Genomic DNA, 19,326 nt, shown 5'->3' with positions numbered 1-19,326 from the left:
TCCCCTCCGAGCCACTTAAGACACTTCTTGGCGGTTTTGTTAAGTTTAGAGATAAAGGTCAAGTGGGGGACCTGCTGACAGTGTTTGCTTAACATTCATACATACATTGCGGCTTGATTGCAGCTTGAATTCAAATAGGGTATGTTTTATTTATGATTGAAATGACTGTTCTTTTTCACAAGTTCTGCAGCTCCTCTAATATTTTCCCCCTTTATTGAGCATAAACAAAATTAAACTACCTTAGCTGCTGCTTTTGATGTTGAAAGGCTGTTTCTAAAGCACATTGGCAGTAATATTAAAATGGTGACTAACTTTTTCCCAAACTAACCTGTATCTCCCCCCCCCCCACCTTCCACAAACACACTCACCTCTTAGGGTCTTAATGTACTGCATGTCTGAACTGACACCATGGCCCATATGCAATTAACTTTTTCTCTTGAGTTTACTCCTAGGCAGTGGAGTCACAATAGGGAATGCAGCCCCTGCACCTGCGTGGGGGAGAGGGGGGGTACTTCGAGGCCCACTCAGGGCCAATTTGGGGGGCAGGAGTGGTCGCAGCATGAGGGAGGAGCGTGGCCACACATCGGCGGGGAGGGAGGACAGTCCCCCCTCACCTCGGGCTCTCCCCTAGCGCTCCTCTCCAGCATCAATCAGTGGCAGCAGGCAGTGGGCAGGAACACATACCTTCATGCGTTCCTCACGCCGGAGGTTCCGCTCTCTAAGTGTCTGATGCTACTTCCTGTTTAAACAGGAAGTAGCGTGAGACACTTAAAGATCGGACCTCCGCTGTGGATGGAGGTATGTGTTCCTGCCCGCCACCTGCTGCCACTGATTGATGCTGGAGAGGAGCGCTGAGGGGAGAACATGAGGTGAGGGGGGGACTGTCCCCCCTCCCCGCCGATGTGTGGCCATGCTCTCCCCTCATGCTGCAACCCCTCCTGCCCCCCAAAACGGCCCTGGTTTGGCCCAGGGGTGGGATCCATCCAAATTTTTGCAAGGGTGCCCGGTGATTTCTATTTTTGCCCCTACTCTTACAGTAGGTGATATTTTCAGTTCCAGATTTCTGGTCCTTGGGTGGCTGCAGCACAAGGGGCATCTGGACATGAAAGAGGGGTTGCTACATATGAAAGAGAAGGCTGAAAATGGAGAGCAATACATGGAAAAGGAAAGCTGATGCCCAAGGCGGCTGTTCATGAAAGAGAGTGGCTGCTGTACATGGATGATACACATGGAAGAGGGCTACACGCGGAATGGGAGGGGTGCTGCTGCATATGGAAGGGGGGCCACAACATACTTGGCCTAGGGGTACACAAAGTATAAATGCGGGCCTTAGATTTTTTTCAAATTAGTAAACAACAAAATGCCTTTTACACTACAAGCAAGCAAGAAAATACTCAAACTAATTGTACTTGTTCACCTACTTTTTGTTGCTTTTTCAATTGCAAAGTGGTACGAAGGAATTCTAAATGGTTGAAAAATTATCTCTTAAGAGAAAGTTAATTGCATACGGACCCTTAACTGTTAAAACTGGGGTGGAGGAGGGGGAACAAGGAGTTACACTGTATGACACAGCTTAAAGAGACACTGAAGCGGAAAAAAATGTATGATATAATAAATTAGTTGGGTATAGATAATTACTAGAACATTAGTAGCAAAGAAAATATTTTCATATTTTTATTTTCAGTTATATAGTGTTTTTTACAACATTGCATCATTTTCCAATATTTGCAGTTTACACACTACTCAGCATTCTAAATTATTTTACAGAGCAGGCTAGTGAACTATTGATATGTCCTCTGGAGAGAAAAAGAAAATACAGTGTCTGACAGTTGAGATGATAAGCTTCAGAAGACAGAGCTTACTGCGACTTTGAAAGTCATGGAGCTCAATGGCTCTTTTGCATAGATAACAACTGGAGTTTCTTAACTCTTCCTGTACTGGAAACAATATTAGACTTATGTCTCTGCTCCTAATGTTTTATTTCTTAGCTGTACTACACCTACAAATCATTATATCATTATTTTTTTCAGTGTCTCTTGAAGAGAAGAGTGAAGAGGACATGTCGCTCTGCTGACAGGTAAAGTTTATCCATCGTTGCACCCATGCTGTGTTTTTTTATTTTGAAGGATAAGCAAAGCAAGCAATTACATTTATCTTTACCTGCCTGGGGCTTCTTCCAGCCGCTAGAAGTAATTTGGGTCCCTCGCCGCAGCTCCGGTGTTCTCCTCAGTCCAGTTGGCAGCCTCTCAGGATTGCCGTCTTCTGTGCATGTGCAGTACACTCCCGGTGAGGTGGGTGCGTTCATGTAGGGCACACGCCCCCACATGCACAGAAGATGCCGGCCCGTCAGGGGTCGGTGATTCTTAGAGGCTGCAGCAGGACACTGGAGAAGACGGGAGCTGCGGCGAGGGACACAAATTACTTCTATGGGCTGTAAGAAGCCCCAGGTAAGTAAAGATAAATTTAATTATTAATCATTATTATTATTAATTAATTTGTTTATCCCTTAAAGTGAATGGGAACCGCATTAAAAAAAAATGAGACAGAAAAAATGAGACCCAAGGAGAGGGAAGGCTCTGGGTCCTATAGAGCCTTCCGGCTCCTCTCCTGGTCCCCTCGTTCCAGTGCTGGCTCGCCCGGTAGCAGTATTTGACTAAATTAGTCCAATACTGCTTTACCCGGCCGAAGGAGGCTTCAGAAGTCTTCAGGGAGCCCGAGTGCTCCTGAAGAAGGGCAGCCCTGTACTGCACCTGCGCAAGCACGCTCTCTTGCACGCTCACGCCAGTGCAGTATGGAGCACGCCTCCCGAAGACTTCCAAATACCCTTTCGGTGGGGGATTGAAACAGGGGGGAGCCAGCACAGGATAGAGAGCACAGAGAGAGGAGACAGAAGGCTCTATACGACCCAGAGCCTTCCCTCTCCTTAGGTAAGTATTTGCTTCATTTTTTTTAAAATGCGGTTCCCATTCACTTTAAGTGTATTTAAAGGCTTACAGGGGTAAGCTCCTTTAATAAAATGTGATGAACTAACATTATACCGTACTGTTTGTGGGCGTCTGTACCTTAGGATGGATCTTCTTTTGTCTTTTTCTTTCTTCTTCAGAATTATTGTGCATCACATCAATTGCAGATTGTGTCTTTCACAGAGAATCATTCACGGCCAATGACTTTTACATAAATGTGTACTTCGTTAAACATTTTATAGCACAACTCCATTGTTGTAAGTTGCAATATTTAGTTTCAAAGTTTTAAAAGAGTGGAAATCACAAAACATCTCCGTATTGCTTTGTGAGTCTCTGACAAACCTATCATTTGTGATATGTGTGTGGTCTGGAGGATGGGACTTCCAGAAATGGAAACAAAAAGCAGAGTGTAATATGTCACGTAAGTGTAGTAGGTCAGGTAAGTTGAACGACTGTGATGTAAACTAATACACACACAAATCCGGGTGGCAACAATGGTAACCATAGCAACATGCTTGTGGACTAGTGAACTAGTTCATCTCCAGAAAGGTTTCAGTGTTTTACGTAGTAGGTTCGCTCTCCTGGGACACCTAGGTGCTAAGCACAGAGAGGTCAGGAGTCCAATGGTGCAGTACTGTTAGTTTAGGGGTAATTGTAAGTATATCATTTTAGACTCCCAAGAATGGGTTTCAGATCCCTGTAGGCTTGCGGGTAGTCCGTCCCTGCTCGGCTTTCCAGGTCCTGCTGGATACTAGATGGTCGCTCTCCTAAATATAGTTTTTCTTCAGAAGATAGGACACCAGTTCAACTGGAATATTTTTTAAATTTAAAACTGAGACAATTTGTTTCACTGGTACGATCATGCTTCCTCAGGACAAGACGCAGTGCCTTGTAACATTGTTCACAGAGTAGGGGTGCACTCTACGCACACTGTTACAAGGCACTGTGTATTTACCTGAGGAAGCGGACTAGTACCCCTGAAATGTGTTGTCTATCTGTGTTTTGGGTAAAAAAAAAAAATCCAGTTGAACTGGTGCCCTATCCTCTGAAGAGATGAGATAATACCTCTCTTTTTTATGATTTTTATGCCAATAGAAAACTATTATTAATTACTCTGGGCGCCTCCATCCCCATACATTTCTGGTCTGTCTCTACTCTGAGCACAGGTGATCTACTAGGAATTTCTCAGAGATCTCAGCTTGCTACACAAAGACACTCATTTTGAACTGAAGAAGCGGGACCCAGCCCATGAAACGCGTCATCACTAATGTTCTCTTTGCTATTGGTTGACTTCTTTGAGGTGAGCCATTTTTTTCCTTTTTAAACCTTCCTGGCGGTAACCCCGAACGTAGTTCGGGGTAAGCCGCGCAGGAGGTTTTCTCAGGCCCTGCTGGGCCGATTTGAATAATTTTTTTTTTTGCTGAACGCAGCTAGCACTTTGCTAGCTGTGTCAGCACTTCGATCGCTGCCGCCCCGCGCTCGATCGCCGCTTTCCGCGTCGCAAGACAGCCCCCCCCTAGACCCCTGCGCTGCCTGGCCTATCAGCGCCAGGCAGCGGCAAGGGGTGGATCGGGACTCCCTTAGACGTCACGACGTCCATGACGTCAGTGACGTCATCCCGCCCCGTCGCCATGGCGACGGGGGAAGCCCTCCAGGAAATCCCGTTCTTTGAACGGGATTTCCTGATCGCCTATCGCCTGAGGCGATCGGCGGGGCTGGGAGGATGCCGCTGAGCAGCGGCTATCATGTAGCGAGCCCTCGGCTCGCTACATGATATAAAAAAAAAAATAATAATAAAAACCGGCTGCGCTGCCCCCTGGCGGTTTTTAATATACCGCCAGGAGGGTTAAATCTTTTCACATTTCTGGGGTGCCTCCTCCCACCCCTTTCAATTATTTGTGGTCTTCTTTGGTGACAATCTAGCTTGAGCCTCATACACACGCTAGATTTTTTTCAACTGAGAATGCCGGTAGGAACTGAGAATCTAGCATGTGTACAGGTGTACCACAAGGTCTGCCAAGGTCGCTTAATGATCCGGCATGATGGGTCTTTAATAAACAATAGGCGGCCAGGTCTTTTGGTTTCCTCCTTACCTCTCCCGCTGAAGACACTCTGTCTTTCCATCATCTATCCTCCCTACCTTATAGACAAAGAAAACGTCTGTTCAGCATTGGGGCTTGAGAGGGGCACTAGATATATAGGTAATGATAATAATAATCCGAACATTTGCATAGCTCTTTGCTCCTGCTGGATTCAAAGTGCTCAAGAGCTGCAGCCACTGGGACGCAGTTCAAGAGGCCACTCTGCAGTGTTAGGGAGTCTTGCCTTGAACTCCTTACTGAATAGGTACTGACCTTAGCCAGGATTTAGACCTAGCCTGGTCTCCCATGTCAAAGGCAGAGCCCTTAACCAGTAAACTATCCAGCCACTAGTCTAAAGGTGCGTACAGATGCACAATTTCACCACAATATGTGTTGTCTGCCAGGATCGGGATTCGATCCTGCGGGCAACACAGATTGCGGTGAAATTGTGTGTTTGTACGCACCTATAGATAAACTGTACATATCTAGTTCACTATAAAGGTGGCCACACACAATGCAATTTTTTAAATTGTGTTTTTAAATTTTATTAATCTGATCCAATTTTTCAGTTGATTAAAAATCTGAGGAAGATGTTCAAGGTACTACACACTGGCCCATATTCAGTTCACTTTTCTCTTGAGTTTTCTCCTAAGTGATATTCACAAACCTGCTGTCAATTAAATGCCTGTAACAAACTTGGTCTCTGGAGACTGCTCTGATAGTGTGGAGCAGCTGGAGGAAGCTTCCTCTTCCTCTTTGGTCAGTCGCATCCCCGGCTCCCCTGTAGACAAGAATCAGCATGTTCGCATCCCTGGCTCCCCTGTAGATGTGGGTCAGAGTGTTGTTTCTGGCAGTCTCCCTAGGAGGACGCGCGCAACTCAGAGCTGCCTTTATAGGTTAAGAAGGTGTGTCTGAGGTGTGTCAGCTGATCCCTGCGGTCAGCTGACACTTGCTGCAGGGATGTTGCTGATTGGTCTGATTTTCCTGGGGGCTTGGTCTGTGCTCAATTCCTGCTATATAAGCCCTGGGCATTCAGTTATAGCTATCAGTTCGCTGAGCGCTGGACCTTGTCTTGCTACTGTGCCTAGTCAGCTAATTTTAATATATATATATATATATATATATATATATATATATATATATATATATATATATATATATATATATATATATATATATGCAGACACTGACGATATATATGCACTCTAGTTAGACCAGTTTTATATATATATATATATATATATATATATATATATATATATATATATATATATATATATATATATATATATTGTAAATTGTTTTTTATTCTGATTGTTATTCTGTGTATGACCCAGCTGAACCCTCACTCTGATTCTGTCTCTTCCTTGTCTGTACCTCAGCCATCTGATCTATGTGTATGACCTCAGCCTGTTTAACGACTTAGTACTCGATTCATCAACACTTAGCAAATTTGTTAACAACAGTTTGGTAAAATACCGAATTTGTTAACTTCATTTCAGGATTCATCAAAGTTATCTACAGCTGTTAGCGAACATTCGTTAACGATTCGGTAACGATTCGCTAAAATGGAAGAAAGTGCAATTCATGAAAAAGAAAGTGGGCGTGGTTTAGCGTTACATTTAGGATTAGTTATCTCCTTCACTGCTCTGACGTTATTCCTGTCAGATCATTGCTGACAGAGAAGATGGAGCCATTTGAAGTGGTTATGTATCAGCTGAGAGTGATTCAAAGGGGCAGAAGGGCAAGAATAAGGTCTGCAACCATATAAATTTGTAAGAGAATAGATTTATTTGCTATAACAGGACATCTGCATTTCTCTTGAATCATCTTGTAAGAGAACACAGGCAGTGCCAGGGTTAACTAATTTTGCTAGCTGCACTATAATTTTTTTTAGAAAAGGCTCCTATCAAATTGTGGGATTGTCCCAAGCCACTTCCAGAATCCTGGTCCAGGTGTTAAGCCCTATTCAGAATGTTGCTACGTAGTGCTCAAAGGACTGCCTTTTACCCACAATTCCATGGGAATCTTATGGCCTTGTGTTAAATTACCGCTGTAAAATGGAAATATCGACACGTTACCGAATGGTTACCGAATTGTTATCGAATTCACACCGAATGCCGAAAAACCTTGATGAATACAACTAGAAATCGCTAAACTTCGAATTCGGTAATTTAACAAACTGGAAAAAGTTATCTCAAAGACAATGATGAATCGAGGCCTTAGTCTTTTTCTCAGCCTTCGGTACTATAGCCATCTGACCACCTGTGTATGAACTCAGCCTGTTATTGACCTAGCCTTGCCTCAGTCCTTTTGTACCACAGAATTTCTGACTACACGTGTATGACTTTAGCTGACGATCTGACCACGATTTATCTATTCTGTGATTACATCTAATACCCAGCATTGCAATGCCTTTTAAATCACTAGAAAGCAATAAAATACTTAAAGTTGTTTTTTCATAGTCCTTTTCCACCTACCCTTTGATATTTCTTTCAATTGTAAAGTGCTAAAAAGTTATTCTAAATAGAAGATGAAAAATGATCTTCACACTGGAGAGATTATAATGTTCCTACTATTTTGGAGTTCTTGGCTAAGTTGTCTCACATTTATAAAATAGAGTTGCTCACAGCTAAGCTATCGGATAACAGACTACCTAGCAAGCTCATGGTGAACGAGAACTCATTAGAGTGTGTCATTGTGAACCAGAGCTCATTGGAGTGTGTCATGGTGAACCAGAACTCATTGGAGTGCGTCATGGTGAACCAGAGCTCATTGGAGTGTGTCATGGTGAACCAGAACTCATTGGAGTGCGTCATGGTGAACCAGAACTCATTGGAGCGCGTCATGGTGAACCAGAACTCATTGGAGTGTGTCATGGTGAACCAGAACTCATTGGAGTGTGTCATGGTGAACCAGAACTCATTGGAGCGCGTCATGGTGAACCAGAACTCATTGGAGTGCGTCATGGTGAACCAGAACTCATTGTAGTGTTTCATGGTGAACCAGAACTCATTGGAGTGTGTCATGGTGAACCAGAACTCATTGGAGTGTGTCATGGTGAACCAGAACTCATTGGACTATCAGATAAGCGCTATTTGTTTGATAAGGTTTGGGAAGCCTCTACTTTTTTTTCTTTCAATTAACGAATGTGTTGTATAGCTCAGTAACCACTTCTGATATACTCTAGAAGTCATTCAAATTGGCTTGATTAGTCCCCGACTCTGCTCTCGTAGTCTCTAGAAGTTTTCTTTTTCTTTCTCTTTTCCTATTTCTTCTTTCCTATAGTCTATTGCTTATGTGGTCTCTCACCCCTGGTATCATTCATTTATCATTACCGCAGAGATAACTATGCTGTACAGTTTCTGAGAGTCCTACTCACCACCAGCGTGGTCTGTAGTATGTTACTTGTTGAATATCAAGGTATTCCTTTCTCTTTTAGCTTCAGATTGTATTGTAATATTTGTACTGTTGACTTCTATGTTCTCAACCCTTGTGGTTGTTAAATGTCCACCAATTTATTCTGTACGGTTTTACCCTTTAATAAAAATTTAATAAATTAAAAAAAAATATCTCCTAGAAGAAAAGACAGGATTTGGGCCCCAGTGTTCAAGATTTACATGATTTTGTTACAAAAAAATTGTAGATCTCAAAATAGTTGGTTGTCTTAATCAACATTTCACTCAATAATCAACTAGTGAACTTTTTGATTTTAATATGAATACATGTTTTAATAGGGATTTTACAAATGTAACATCTCTGTTCATCTATTAATATCTCATGCCATCATCATTCTCTTTTTAGCATTACAACTACCACTGAACACCACATTGTTATTTAAAGAGGAACCGTAACCAAGGATTAAACTTCATCCCAATCAGTAGCTGATACCCCCTTTCCAATGAGAAATCTTTACTTTTTCTGAAATAGATCTTCAAGGGGGTCTGTATGGCTGATATTGTGGTGAAACCCCTCCCACAGTGTGATGTCATGACCATGGTTCTGATATTTTCCTGTCTTTGAGCCTTGTTGCATTGTGGGAAACTAATGTCTGTTTTCAACTACTAAACAACCAGTATCTCGCATATGCATATCAATAAAAATCTACCTTATAGCCTTTCGCATTGTTAAGGGGTGTGGTTATAGATAATGTCAGTGGATGCTGTCTGTTTTTTTTCTTGTCTGCCAGTAGTAAAGGTGATGACCTGCAGGCTCATTGTGGATCAAACAACATGAATAATTGACATAACCAATATCAATCATTTCTTGATCTCTCTTCTCATTTTTTAACCTTTCAATTTGCAAAGTATCGATTTATTTTCTCCACCTTTTCGCTAACGTTCCTCTTTAAACCTTCGTTTAACACACTTTTCTCCCTGCAGCCACTCATTGATTTCTGTTCATTAATTAAAATAAATAAATATATTATCCTTTTTTTAGGTATACATACAGTATACACGCACACGTGTATATGTATATGGTTATACACGTATATATGTATATGGTTATACAAACCATAAATGCTTGTTGCTATTTACTGAATAGTTACATACAATTTATTCAGGTTGAGTACAGTTAGACAATCTATCAAACCATGTCTGTGGGACATGCCAAATTTCCTCCGCCAGCTGAAGAAGTTTGGCATGTTTAAAGAGATTCTGACTAGTTTCTACTCCGCCTCCATCGAATCGATCCTCTGCTCTTCCATCTTAGTCTTGTATGCTGGCGCCACCGCCATGCGACAGGAACAGACTACAGAGAGTCATCATGTCGGCGGAGAGGATCATTGGGTGCTCCCTCCCCTCACTTGCCATCTTACATAAAAATAGACTGCGATCTAGGGCACTGAGGATTGCTAATGACCCCTCACACCCAGGCCACCGTTACTTCAGGCTGATTCCACTGGGGCGGAGGCTACGTGCCATTGCCACAAAGACCACTAGACACGACAACTCATTCTTCCCCTCGGCTGTCACTCAGCCTCCTTAATTCCCTCCACATACTCCCATCAGGGCAATCCACAATGAGCTGCAGCCCAGGCAGAGTCACGGAAAACCAGGCAACTGGCCAATGTGACTAATTGGTGGAATCTAGTGTCATATTGGGATTGTGATGTATAATGTAGCTGATGTATAATGTAACTGATGATGTCTGCTAGATTGTTTTTTCTATCTATGTCTTGTTCTTCTTTTCTCGAGCCATCTGTACTGTGCCAAAACCAATTCCGGGCATGGATCCATGTCATGCTTGGCGAAATAAAGATTTCTGATTCTGATTCTATCACACACCATACAAATCTCTGTAAAGTTGGTCTGGACTTTCTAACATGTCCAATCTTGAAAAAATTGAGAAAACGAGAAATTCGATCAGATTTCTAGGTCAAATAAAACAAAAAATAGATTTTTCTGTACAAATGATCATTTTAATCTGAAGCCAAATAAATTAGCACTTTTTATTGCCTACTTATGTTAAACAGTAAGATCAAAGCTGATTCACTGCAACAGCACTGCAGAACTATGTATTTATCCTCCCAAAATCACGGAACAAAATTCCACAACTTTCCAGGTCATGGATTTTGCTGCCCGGGGGAGGCAGAGCTTTACGCTGTAGCTCTGCCTCCGGTCTAGTCAATCTCCCCTGATCTCCGCCTCTCCCCGCCCCTCTCAGTGAAAGAAGACTGAGAGTGGCGGGCAGAGGCGGAGATCAGTGGAGTTTGACTGGAGCTGAGGCAGAGCCACTGCGCAAAGCTCTGCCTCCTCCAGGAAGTGATCCAAGACTTTTGCCCTGGGGATTTCAGGGGGTAAATACCTCGTTCTGCCATGGGAATGCTGTGAATCAGCTTTGATCTTAATGCTTACCATAAGTGGGTAAAAAAAGAACTAATTTATATGGCTTCAGACTCTCTTTAAAGAGAAACTGTAATAATAGCATCCCCTTCCCCACACACGGGAGATACTCATCTAGGGAGTGGGAAGCCTCTGGATCCTTTCACGGCTTCCCTCATTCTCCTAAGGTAGGCTGTTTCCGCCTGAGCCTGATCAGAAAGCTGCTACTGCCCCTATGATGGTACGTAAATATTTACCTCTCCGGTGCTCCAGGGCTGCCACTGCCAGTGCTGGATCCCAGAGTGTGAGGAGGATGGAGGAAGCCTCAATAGGTTTCAGAGGCTTCCCTTTCCCAAGGTAAGTATCCTCCAGGGTTTTTTTTTTCATGTAATTACAGATTTTCTTTAATTGAATTGTGGTGAATCCGAATAGAAAAATGGTAACGTGTCCACCTTTAGGTTCAAACTGGAGACTGATTGGATGTCTGTTATGTGGATGGGTAACCGAAGAGTATTATGCAGCACCCAACCATCCAAGAGCGACATGCTATGGTTGTTGTCCTTCTGTTCCAGGAATAGCAGTAAGGATTCAAAGAGAATGGACCCAGCACTTCAGTAATTCAAGCTCTTTTATTAAGGCATCAGGATACAGCAAATAAGGCACGTAGTGCTGACGTTTCGAGAGGAGCTCCTCTCTTTATCAAGTCAACGTGCCCTCTGAATACAAACAAATAAAGCAGCCTTATATAGTGGTAGCTCCACAAAGGAGCCAATCAAAAATGACCAGGGCGCACTGCTGCCGACCAATACCTTTAAAACTTGTCACAAAATCAATCCCCCTTGTGGAGAGGAGCTGATGGGGAACTGCACCTACTCAGATGCTCCAATCCCCATCATCGCTACTGGGTACAGGTCCTCTTTAGCATCGAGAAACAAGAAAAGGCCGCACAGCCTCCGAGGAGGCAAAAAAAAAAAAATTTGAAAAGATGATGAATGCGAATGATATACAGAAGCAGTGATGCCTGGCTCCTCCACCTAATCGTAAATATTCAGATCTTTATTTCAAGCGGTTTATCTGGACTCCTAGCTAGGGAACAAACGTAATGCCATTTCCTGGCTCCTCCAGCCATTTGTTGTTGCCGGGGATGTAGCCATAGAAACTCTGTAGAAAATCTGCTTTCCATCAGATGATTTTACACCACGTTTTCATTTCCTGCTGTTGGACAGAGATAAGTTGAGCAGCTGGAACCTCCTGTGAAAGAGCGAAACGCGTTGTCAGCACAAGACCGAAATACCACAGAGGAGGAAAGAAAGAAACTTTTTTTTCACATCTTTCATTCCCTCATCTTCATCTTCCCAGCAGGGTGACAGTCTATGCACTTCTAAACAGAGAACAGACAGCACAATTTCACACCGGCGCCCATCACAGCTGAAAAGAAAATAGAAATGTAGAAGAATAAAGTGCTGGGTTGTCAAAGAAAGTTGTTGAGAGTTGCTAACTATCACTGATTTCCAGGGAGCGGTTCAGGTCTTATGGTCTGGTGTCTGGAAACGAGTTGGTCTCTCTCTAGACATCCAAGGCTTTACTATCTTGGCTTTAATTTTAAGTTATAAGGACTTCCAGCACCACTTACACCTACAGCATATTGTCCCCCTCACCTACTTTCTGTTCATGTGCCTCCCCAAGGCTCAGCATTCAGACCCATTCACTTCCTTATCTGTACCTATGGTCTCCATCACCTAAATTATGCTTTAGGTTTCAGAAATATGTTGCAAGTCAATCTCTTCTTCTCATCCTGCTTTGCCGATGTATTGTCCTCTCACCTACGTTCTGTTCATGTGCTCCCTCAAGGCTCAGTTTTCAGACCCCTTCTTTTCTCTTTATGTGTACCCATGGTATTAGTCAAGGAAATTATGCTTAAGGTTTCTGTAATATGCTGCAAGCCAATTTCTCCTTGTCGTCCTGCTTTGCTAATATATTGCTTTGACTACATCTAAATTACATATCATCCCGCATGAGCTCTTATTTTTTAAACTACCTATGGGAAAATGATAATTATTATCTTTCCACCTCCAAATGAAGCCCCTTACTAGGCATTACAATTTTTTATTGATAGCGCACTGATAATTCTTACCCCTTATGCTTATATTCAAGTTTAATATTTTATTTGTCCCACTCATTTGCTGCTAATGTTAAAGTGAACCTAAAGCCAGTTAAAAAAAATGAGATTAACTCACTTGGGGCTTCCCTCAGCCCCCTGCAGCCGATCGGTGCCCTCGCAGCTCCGCTCCGATGCCTCTGGACCCGCCGGCGATGACTTCCGGTTTCGCCGTCACCGGCCGACAGGCATGGGAACGCGAGTGATTGTTCGCGTTCCCAGCCTGTATATCGCCCCCCTATGCTGCTATTGCGGCCAGGAGGTCGCCCAGATGTTGTTTCTGCCCAGATGTTGCCCAGATGTTGTTTCTGCTCACTTTAGAACACACCACAAAGAAACGTTCCACAGTAATGCACCTGCCAGCAAGATTTTGCCAATTGTGATAAACTGAAAAACGCACTGTAAATAGGGGAGAAGAAGGCTTTTACAATGGGCAACCAGTCACTAAATCATTTATAAAGTACTATTTGCTAAAAATAAGCAATTTTATGTATTTATCTATATTCAGGAAAGTTCGGAATACCTATTTGTGACAGATACTGTGGTAAGTAAGATTGCATGCAGGAGAAAGTTTGGTTTTATTAAAGGACAACTGATGTAAGAAGGTTATGGAGGCTGCCATATTTATTTCCTTTTAAGTAATACCAGTTGCCTGGCTGTCCTGCTGATCCCCTACCACTAATTCGTTTAGCCATAGACCCTGAACAAGCATGCAACAGATCAAGTGTTTCTGACATTATTGTCAGATCTGACAAGGTTAGCTGCATGTTTGTTCCTAGTGTTATTCAGACACCGCTGCAGCCAGATAGACCAGCAGGGGTGCCAGGCAACTGATATTGCTTAAAAGGAAATAAATATGGCAGCCCCCATATCCTTGCTTCAGTTGCCCTTTAAGAAGCTGTAGCAGCAGAAGAAATACAGCCAAGAAATCCTGAAATAGACATTCTGTAAGACATTCTCAACGCTCACATCGCGTCAGGCCAACCCTATCTATGGAAAGGTTGATGTACGGCTCAGAAAAAGGCCATTTTTAGCAAATAATGCAGTTTAGAATACCGTAGGACTTACATGATTCGACTCTACTTATAAAGAATTCCAAAAAAATGATGTCCCACTCTCAGACCTATTTCAGGAGAGGTGGAGGGGAGAGTGGAGTCACCCCCATTACTCTTGATGTTCCGTATGTTAAATTCCACTTCAGCACCAGAGCAATTTTCTGCATGTTAGCGGTGGCAGCACTGCACTAGTTTAACCTGTAATAACATATTCATACTTCAGGGCAATCGTTTGAAACTGAGATAGTGTTTTTAGCATCATAGAAAATATAGTAGTAGAATTCAATATAAAATTATTTTGTTTCCTGATACTTAAAGAGGCACGACAAGTACATACAGAAGAATACCCAATTTTACATGAATTATCTTGGTTTCAGCACCAGAAACACTTCCAATATGTATATGATGTTGTATATTGGTTTGTAGCCCAGTGATGTTTAGCCTAGGCTATTTAGTTTTGCAACCTTCTTCCCCAGAGCACTCTGGGAGATCAGGGCCCATATGCAATTAATGTTTTCTCCTGAGTTTGCTCCTAGGAGGTACATTTTCATCTTCTATTTAAAATGACTTTCCAGCACTTTTAAGCTGAAAAGATACCGAAAAGTAGGTGAAGAGTACTGCCAAAATTATTTTTAGTATTTTCTTGCTTTCTGGTGGCTTAAAAGGCATTTTTATTGACAAATCTAAAAATATCACCTAGGAGAAAACACAAGAGAAAAAGTTAATTGCATATGGGGCAAGGTGTTGTTTCTGCTCACGACTACCAGCATATGTGTGCAGAGCCTAATTATAGGCAGGCAGACACAGTATGGTAGGAGGCGCCCGGGGTAGATCAAACAATGAGGTGTGTGACCATATGGCTATTCAATATTCGTAACTCTATAATTGATAGTAAATTGGTCCTACTTTAAAACAAGCAGTCCATCTGTAATCATAAAAAAAACTTTTTAGTGAGCACTTAAAAAAAACAATGAGTTTTGCAGTGATAACCGCTTCATCAGGTCGAATGCTGTGCCTTACTGAGAAGTGTTTTCAGTGTGGCCGCCTGTATCTATATCATAATAGGCAGATGCACCAAATTAACATTAATGTTAGCTTCCAAAACAGTTTGCATGCAAAGTATTCCATACTGGATGCTTCCACTGCGATGAGGCCATTTTTTTGGAAGGGACCCTAACCTCTAACCCCTTCCAAAAGGATGGCCTCATCGCAGTGGAAGCCAACCCCCACCCCAATCCCTTTTCAGGGGAACTTTAATCCCTGCTTTCAGGATAAGATTTTCTCTTCACTCATCAGTATAAAGGTTTATCAGCTTGCAGTTATATATGGATTGGAACTTTACCATCGGTAGAGTATTACAATCTTTAAACTGTTCCTGCCTGTTAGAGAAATACAATGGAGTCTTTGAAATTAGGTTTCATTAGTTTTGTGAATAAAAGGCCTCGCCTACAATGATCTTCATCCCCTGCTATCTCTGGCTAACACGGCTCCACCCCACATACTGTCACAGTACAGAACCTTCTCATTAGTATTATGTCAGCAGCAATGTATTATAAACAGGCCCCCTTCGGTCGTGTCAAAAGTAAGTCTAGCCAAATGTACTCGTTCTTCTTTTGCGAGGATGATCTTTCCTTTCCCCCCCCGATCATTATAGAACATAGAATAGCGAGCACTTAGTCACTGCGTATTTATAACACAAAGGCCATCGACTCAAAGAGAAATCCGTCATAATTATTACATTTAAGAACTTCAGACCCTACTTGAAATGTGGTAATCCTCGACTCATACAAAACCCCTTTTTTCTCTCGCCTGCCAACGCGCCACGCCAACAGCATCTCGTTGATAGCCATCGCAATCAAATAGATGCAGGCAATCATGGAACACTTTTTTCCCCCTATGGTTAATTTAATAAGTACCTATTTGGAAGAGCTGTTCTTGCAGCTTGGATTGTTGCAAAGCAAAGGAACAGTTTGTGTGTACAATGCGCCAGGCTTAATCCATATGATTTGTATCATTACAGTCACTAAGCAGCGGTGGAACATAAAGAACCTGAGCGAGGGCAAGAGTTACAAAAGTTGCTTGTCGTGGCAAGTGTGTTATTATAAATGACTCTTAAGGCTCTTGAAGATATCACAATAAAGCTATGAGTGGGATAGAAAAGAGGACTGAGATATCAGGAAACCTTTAGTTTCTCGAAATAAATTCAAGCTGTAACGATTGGTGTCAGCACGCAGAGAGAATCTGATTATTGGCGATCTGCAGTATCACCAAGAATACAGATATATACCCGATTATTGATGATCTGCAGAATCACCGATAATACAGATATATTACTAACCTCTGGACGCCTATATAGTGTGAGTGTTTGGTGCAACAGTAATAACTTTGAGTGAGGACCACCCGAGGAGCAGGTGGTCCTTGGCAGTATGAGAAATACTTCCCTTTGAAAGCGCAGCAGCCTGAGACCTCCAAGGGGCGGAGTCTCAGGCTGAATAGCTAGAAAACCCGGTGACTAGTGACCCCTGGAAGATGGGCGTCACAAGCAGGTCCGGAGAATAACACAAATGATAATACAATTCCCTAGTCTTGGGTGCGAGATCCGTGGTCTCAGCACCCTGGAACTAGTCTGGAATATAACACAAATGATAATGCAGTTCCCTAGTCTTGGGTGCGAGGTCTGTGGTCTCAGCACCCTGGAACTAGTCTGGAATATAACACAAATGATAATACAGTTCCCTAGTCTTTGGGTGTGAGGTCCTTGGTCTCTACACCCTGGAACTAGTCTGAATAATAATACAATGATAAATAGAAGTAATCTGGCTCAGTGTGAATTCCCAGGTCCTCCTGGTTCAAACACACTGTAGCGTCTGACTAAGGTCTGTATGCTTCCACGTAAGTGTTCGCAATGGCAGACAACCAGCAACTGGCAAGCAAACTGTATATATAGTTGCAGGACTCTGCCACCCCGCCCGAGCCACTCAGCCAATCAGGAGTCCAGCAGAAATCAGCTGATCGTCCTGATCAGCTGATCCACCTCCAGCTGGTATAAAGGTCCTGACTCCTGGCGGCTGCGCGCGTAGCTCTCCATGCAGGTGCACTAACAGACCCAGCCACACCAGACACACACTGCTGCGTGCAAACCGCCGCGTTGGACGCGGAAACAGCCACCTTGCTGGCAGTACATGCGGCGGCTTTTCCGCTATCTATCATAGTGTCAGATGCATGCTGCTGCGTACAAACCGCCGCACTGGACGCGGAGCCAGCCGCCTTGCTGTCAGTACACGCGGCGGCTTTTCCGCGTTTTCTCACAGTACCCCCCCCCGAGGAGTGGACTCCGGACACTTCCCACCAGGTCTTTCAGAATGTGGGTCTAGAATCTTTTCGGTCTCACATTCCGATTGATCTTTTACCATCACAGGGAGGGAGGGAGTAGTGCTGGGCGTAATGGAAAAAACTACGCTTACGGATCATTACGCGTAATTTTACGCTATTACGCATTACGGAATTACGGTTACGGCGTAGACATTTATCTACGGTTCATGTCTGCAATTACGCATGGTCCTTATGCAATTACGCGTAAGAATACCGTAATAAAGGTTGTTACGAAACAGTCTTACGCGTAATTTTCCTACTAGCAATTAATGCGTAAGGCAATGCTCCCAAGCGGAAAAGTTGACGCATGGATCAATGTTAGGTAGCCGCCGACTTTAAGGGTTAATAGCAAAGCCCCCTTAAATGCTAAGAGCCTCAAATTTGTAGAATATATTAAGGAGATCAGAAGGAATAAGAGGAAATTTTTTTTTTCAAAAAGACCTTATAGTTTTTCAGAAAATCGATTTTAAAGTTTCAAAGGAAAAATGTATACATTTAAAAACCCGCCGACTTTAACGGTTAATAGTAAAGCCTGCTTAAAATTTAGGAACACCAAATTCCCAGGGTATATTAAGGGGATCAGTGGGAATAAGACGAATTTTTTTTTTTTCAAAAAGACCTTATAGTTTTTGAGAAAATCGATTTTTAAGTTTCAAGGGCAAAAATGTCTTTTAAATGCGGAAAATGTCAGTTTTTTTTGCACAGGTAACAATAGTGTATTATTTTCATAGATTCCCCCATGTGGGAAGAGTTTTACTTACTTTGTTCTGAGTGTGGGAAATATAAAAAAAAAACGACGTGGGGTCCCCCCTCCCAGACCTCTTTAACCCCTTGTCCCCCATGCAGGCTGGGATAGCCAGAATGCGGAGCACCGGCCGCGTGGGGCTCCGCACCCTGACTATACCAGCCCGCATGGTACATGGATTGGGGGGTCTCGGAAGGGGAGGGGCAGCCAAGCTTTCCCCTCCCCCTCTGAGCCCTTGTCCAATCCAAGGACAAGGGGCTCTTCTCCACCTCCGATGGGCGGTGGAGGTGGAGGCCGCGATTTCCTGGGGGGGGGGGGGGTGTTCATGGTGGCATCTGGGAGTCCCCTTTAAAAAGGGGTCCCCCAGATGCCCACCCCCCGTCCCAGGAGAAATGAGTATAGGGGTACTTGTACCCCTTACCCATTTCCTTTAAGAGTTAAAAGTAAATAAACACACAAACACTTAGAAAAAGTATTTTAATTGAACAAAAAACATAACCACGAAAAAAGTCCTTTAATATTCTTAATTAACCATTAATACTTACCTGTCCCTTTAAATAAATGATCCCTCGCAATAGCCTCGGAAATGTTCTATCAGTTACAATGTAACAAAGTTATTACAATTGGATTGGACAAGGGCTCGGAGGGGGAGGGGAAAGCTTGGCTGCCCCTCCCCTTCCGAGACCCCCCAATCCATGGACCATGCGGGCTGGTATAGTCAGGGTGCGGAGCCCCACGCGGCCGGTGCTCCGCATTCTAGCTATCCCAGCCTGCATGGGGGACAAGGGGTTAAAGAGGTCTGGGAGGGGGGACCCCACGTCGTTTTTTTTAATATTTCCCACTCTCAGAACGAAGTAAGTAAAACTCTTCCCACGTGGGGGAATCTATGAAAATAATACACTATTGTTACCTGTGCAAAAAAAACGGACATTTTCCGCATTTAAAAGACATTTTTGCCCTTGAAACTTAAAAATCGATTTTTTTCAAAAACAATAAGGTCTTTTTGAAAAAAAAAATTTCCTCTTATTCCCACTGATCCCCTTAATATACCCTGGGAATTTGGTGTTCCTAAATTTTAAGCAGGCTTTGCTATTAACCGTTAAAGTCGGCGGGTTTTTAAATGTATA

General features: G+C 43.1%; 1 long non-coding RNA gene across 1 annotated transcript in view; it reads left to right on the top strand.

Annotated features, from left to right (window-relative positions):
* The window catches only part of LOC137518123 (uncharacterized), a 123,259-nt gene that overhangs the window by 25,414 nt on the left and 78,519 nt on the right, over positions 1-19,326 (top strand). Inside the window, exon 4 of the long non-coding RNA XR_011020740.1 lies at positions 2,031-2,077. This is a non-coding gene — a long non-coding RNA (uncharacterized lncRNA). The remainder of the gene's footprint in view (positions 1-2,030; positions 2,078-19,326) is intronic.

Source organism: Hyperolius riggenbachi, chromosome 5 (assembly GCF_040937935.1).
Source record: "Hyperolius riggenbachi isolate aHypRig1 chromosome 5, aHypRig1.pri, whole genome shotgun sequence".
NCBI lineage: Eukaryota > Metazoa > Chordata > Amphibia > Anura > Hyperoliidae > Hyperolius > Hyperolius riggenbachi.
Note: the sequence above shows the minus strand (reverse complement) of the source record. Positions and strands in the feature narration are given on the sequence as shown.